The sequence below is a fragment of the Penaeus japonicus genome, unplaced genomic scaffold (genome assembly GCF_977035675.1).
Source record: "Penaeus japonicus unplaced genomic scaffold, GWHDUDI00000001_assembly GWHDUDI00000022, whole genome shotgun sequence".
Taxonomy (NCBI): Eukaryota; Metazoa; Arthropoda; class Malacostraca; order Decapoda; family Penaeidae; genus Penaeus; species Penaeus japonicus.
Genome location: NW_028234424.1, coordinates 13,055,167 through 13,060,840, shown reverse-complemented (window position 1 = coordinate 13,060,840; position 5,674 = coordinate 13,055,167). Strand labels below are relative to the sequence as shown.

Here is a 5,674-nt window from a genome sequence, read left to right as displayed (position 1 = left end):
TCTAGCTGGGTGGCTGGTTTAGTTATTAGGTATATGTATTGTAATATGGCTGTTGTGGTAGTTAAGAGTGTAAGGGTGATCTTATGTGTGAAAATGTTGTCGGATTGACGAGAAGAATGGTTTGATGAGAGGCATCCATATGTTCTAAAGACATCATTTTCGTCGACACCTGCGTTTGAACACGGAGTTCCTGCCAGATGTACAAAGCCTAACGAAAAAGCTTGTACACCCCCCACTTGAAGCTAACCATCGATTTTGTTTCACAGACCATGATATTCTACGATTTATTTCATGTGAATTACGCAGACGAAATAAGATTTTCAATAGATCTTTATTACTTTATTGATCCTAAAATCATTGCTAAAATTTGTTAGTTGTGTATTAACGATGACCACTCAAGTAACTGAAAGTATGACATAGATGAAATATTGTATGGGCTCAAAATTCTACATATAAAGCTACACATGGTGGTATTTGTTTTACATTTTCATGCATGAACTAGAATCGAAATATATAATATGCTATACATTATAATATTACTTAATTGTTACATAAATTCTGCTGTACCACCTTTAAGATATTCATTAAACGGCCGAATGAGACATAAAATAGAAATTAGGAAATATTTGTAATTTTCACCATTCGGCTGGGCCGCCAACACGGCGGCCCAGCCGGCCCTATTGGTTAGGTTGGCACGCGTGTGAAGGTGGAACTCTTTGGCAATCGAATTGGAAATGTGGCAGCAAACAATTAGGAGTCAGTGCTAGTTATTTCAGATAAGGACGCTGCAGATAACGCCTATAATAACGATATTCAGGAAGACGGACAAAATATAATTCAAGGCCTTTTGCCTCATGACCCTGCTTTCTTCCAGGATGTCATGGAGAATCTGAACTCTTTCTCTCCATCCATCCATTCCGAAATGGAATGGGAGGTCGACTTCCATATCCACTTGTTGGACACCTTGACTCATCGCTCTGCTAATTGTTTTTCTTTTTCAATGTACAGAAAACCCATGCATAGCACAAGGTATATACACATCTCATATCACTGCCACCATGTTAAAAGAGATTTGACTGTAACAACAAAACACAATAATACCCACCAACACACTGAATAGAACGAACCACACACATCCACCACTCTTCCCCCCCCCTTTCTTTTTTAAATTGTTTACAGAATTTTTCAATTTCGTTTTTTTTTATAGACTTCCTTGGTGTGATCTGCAGCTTTTGGATGGAAAAATCGGCTTTCTACGTCGATCCTATAGCAAGCATGGCGACCCTCGCTATATTGTCAAGGCCGCGCTACCAGAGAGATTCCTCGCCTGCCCGTTCAACCTGCCATACACCGAGGAATTTTACTCTCCCCGTCACTCTCTTCATTCTCTTAGCTGCAAGCCAGATGAACTTTCTCCTTCGAAACCTGGTCCATACCTATCCTCCATTCACTATTCTCTGCTACCTCTGTGAAAAGCAGTATTCTGGAGAGACTGGCATTTCTCTTGGCACAAGTACGCTGTATGTAGGGGATACAGAAACAACGCACTCCTCTGTCATCAGTGGGATACTGATCTCACAGAAGTGCCAGTCAGCAGTCCACATTGTGTTTCCGCTAATGTTGACGCCTGCAGACTGGTGGAATCCTCCTTCATAGGCTGCTCAATTTCGACCTCAATGATATTTTTCATCTGCTGACATTCTCAGATTATTGCCTTACGCCAACCAGCCTTCTTACAGACCGCCCGACTCTGTGATCTGACCTGTCTTCGTATCCACTCAGATGTCCTTCTCTGTCTTCGTTTCTGCTCTTCTATCCTTGCCTGCCCTTCTACCATTTTCGTCCCCCTTTACCTTCCTATATACTTTCCTATCCCATTCCTCCTCATACCTGAAGATAAAATCCAGGAGAATTTCAAAATTGTAGTTCAATTTTTTCTTGAACTTATTTTGTGTATAGCATTTTTTCTGTAGCATACGCGCGCGCGCGCGCACACACACACACACACACACACACACACACACACACTTAAGCACACAAACACATACAGTACTCTCTCTCTCTCTCTCTATATATATATATATACATATATATATATATATATATATATATATAAATATACATACAGGTATATATATATATATATATATATGTATATATATATATATATATAAATATATATATATATATATATATAATGTTTATTATTTTTTGCGAAATATATAAAGCAGTTAATAAATGTACTTAGTATGTTTATAGGAGGAAGATTAGTTTCATATGTGTGTGTGGTGTGGTATGGGGGGAGGTATTGCATAGAACAATGCGGCCTGCCAGTACCGTTTAAATTTTAAGTCTTTAATTATCTCGTGTCTGTTTTTTTTCTTTCTTTCTTTCTTTATTATTATTTTTTTTGGTTTACCAAACTTAAATTTAGGATAACTGTTACTACTTGTCCATGAAGCAGCAGACCTACTAAAGTATAACATAACTTTTTTCCTCCCCTTTTCTATTGCTTTTAATTCATCATAATAATGATAATTATTATTTTTATTGTCAACATCACCATTTCATTTTCATTATCATTATTTTTAACATGATTAAGATTTTTTTACCATTATTACTACCATTATTATTATTATTATAACTATTGTTTTCTATTTGTATATATCACTACCCATTTCATGATATATCTGCATCCCTCCATATAATCTCTCTCTTTCTCTCTCTCTCTCCCTGCATTTCTATATATCCCTATCCATTTCATGATATATCTGCATCCCTCCATATAATCTCTCTCTTTCTCCCTGCATTTCTATATATCACTATCCATTTCATGATATATCTGCATCCCTCCATATAATCTCTCTCTTTCTCTCTCTCTCTCCCTGCATTTCTATATATCACTATCCATTTCATGATATATCTGCATCCCTCCATATAATCTCTATCTTTCTCTCTCTCTCTCCCTGCATTTCTATATATCACTATCCATTTCATGATATATCTGCATCCCTCCATATAATCTCTCTCTTTCTCTCTCTCTCTCCCTGCATTTCTATATATCACTATCCATTTCATGATATATCTGCATCCCTCCATATAATCTCTATCTTTCTCTCTCTCTCTCCTTGCATTTCTATATCACTATCCATTTCATGATATATCTGCATCCCTCCATATAATCTCTATCTTTCTCTCTCTCTCTCCTTGCATTTCTCTATAATCCCATCCATGTCATGAATATCGCATCCTCCATAGAATCTCTATCTTCCTCTCTCTCTCTCCCTGCATTTCTATTAGACACTATCCATTTCAATGAGTATCGGCATCCCTCCATATAAACTCCGCTCTTTCTCTCTCGCTCTCCCTCTTATCTAGATATCACTATCCTTATCATGATATATTCGGCATCCCCTCCATTAACTCTATCTGTCTCATCTCATCTCTCCTTGCATTTCTATATATCACTATCCATTTCATGATATATATGCTTCCCTCCATGTAATCTCTCTCTTTCTCTCTCTCTCTCCCTGCATTTCTATATATCCCTATCCATTTCATGATATATCTGCATCCCTCCATATAATCTCTATCTTTCTCTCTCTCTCTCCTTGCATTTCTATATATCACTATCCATTTCATGATATATCTGCATCCCTCCATATAATCTCTCTCTTTCTCTCTCTCTCTCCCTGCATTTCTATATATCACTATCCATTTCATGATATATCTGCATCCCTCCATATAATCTCTATCTTTCTCTCTCTCTCTCCTTGCATTTCTATATATCACTATCCATTTCATGATATATCTGCATCCCTCCATATATCCTCTAGCTACTCTCTCTCTCTCTCCTTGCATTTCTATATATCACTATCCATTTCATGATATATATGCTTCCCTCCATGTAATCTCTCTCTTTCTCTCTCTCTCTCCCTGCATTTCTATATATCCCTATCCATTTCATGATATATCTGCATCCCTCCATATAATTTTGCTAGGCTTTCGCTCTCCTCTATCTCTCCTGTTGGCATTTCTATATCACTATCCATTTCATGATATATCTGCATCGCTCCATATAATCTCTATCTTTCTCTCTCTCTCTCCTTGCGAGTATGCTATATATCACATTATCCCATTGGTCGCTTGATAGAATAATCTGCATCCCTCCATATAGACCTCTATTCTTTGTAGCGCCTCCGTCTCGCGTCCTTGCATTTCTATATATCACTATCCATTTCATGATATATCTGCATCCCTCCATATAATCTCTATCTTTCTCTCTCTCTCTCCTTGCATTTCTATATATCACTATCCATTTCATGATATATATGCTTCCCTCCATGTAATCTCTCTCTTTCTCTCTCTCTCTCCCTGCATTTCTATATATCACTATCCATTTCATGATATATCTGCATCCCTCCATATAATCTCTATCTTTCTCTCTCTCTCTCCTTGCATTTCTATATCACTATCCATTTCATGATATATCTGCATCCCTCCATATAATCTCTATCCTCTATCTTCTCCTCTCTGCCCGTTCTTCTCTCTCGCCTCGCCGTGCATTTTCTATATATCACTTCCATGTTCATGATAGTATCTGCATCATTCCCTCCATATAATCTCTAATGTCTTTCTCTCTACTTGGCTATCTCCCCCCCCCCCCCCCGTTTGCAACCCCCCATGGTTTTTTTCCTATATCCAAAACTATCCCATTTGCATGAGTTATATCTGCATCCCTCCTATATAATCTCTCTCTTTCTCCTTCTCTCCTCTCTCGCCCCTGCCATGTCTAGAATATCACTATCCATTTCATGATATATCTGCATCCCTCCATATAATCTCTCTCTTTCTCTCTCTCTCTCCCTGCATTTCTATATATCCCTATCCATTTCATGATATATCTGCATCCCTCCATATAATCTCTATCTTTCTCTCTCTCTCTCCCTGCATTTCTATATATCACTATCCATTTCATGATATATCTGCATCCCTCCATATAATCTCTCTCTTTCTCTCTCTCTCTTCACCCGCAGTCTATATATCACTATCCATTTCATGATATATCTGCATCCCTCCATATAATCTCTATCTTTCTCTCTCTCTCTCCTTGCATTTCTATATCACTATCCATTTCATGATATATATGCTTCCCTCCATGTAATCTCTCTCTTTCTCTCTTTCTCTCCCTCTCCCCCTCCCCCTCTTTCTCTCCCTCTCCCCCTCCCCCTCTTCCCCTCTCTCATGTCTCGTGAGAGCTATTTTACACCATCGAATTAATGACCAATTTTTATATAATCAAAAAATGCCATTTCCTTTAAACTATACAGAAATTAAAACTAATAAGTGTACATTTTCATCCAGTTCACAGGCGAGCAAAGAGCTCTTCGACTAACCAGTTTTTACGTGTTATGTCCAATTACAATAACGAGATATAACTTTTTATTTTTGTTAGCATGAAAGCAACAAGCTTATTTATCATAGGCATATTGCATGCCCATCGATAAATCATAAATTATTTTATCGAACAATAACATAATCAAAGGAACTGACTATGACGCCATAATATGACATGGGAAAGTTTTTACATATTTTCTTAAAAAAAAAAAAAAAAAAAAAAAAAAATAGAGAGAGAAAAAAAAGTCCTCACGAATTGTCTCCTTGTTCTCTATAT

General features: G+C 37.3%; 1 long non-coding RNA gene across 1 annotated transcript in view; it reads right to left on the bottom strand.

Moving 5' to 3' along the window:
• Positions 1–5,639: 5,639 nt before the first annotated feature.
• The window catches only part of LOC122244659 (uncharacterized), an 8,776-nt gene continuing 8,741 nt past the window's right edge, over positions 5,640–5,674 (bottom strand). Inside the window, exon 3 of the long non-coding RNA XR_015192112.1 lies at positions 5,640–5,674. This exon is cut by the window's right edge and continues 399 nt beyond it. This is a non-coding gene — a long non-coding RNA (uncharacterized LOC122244659).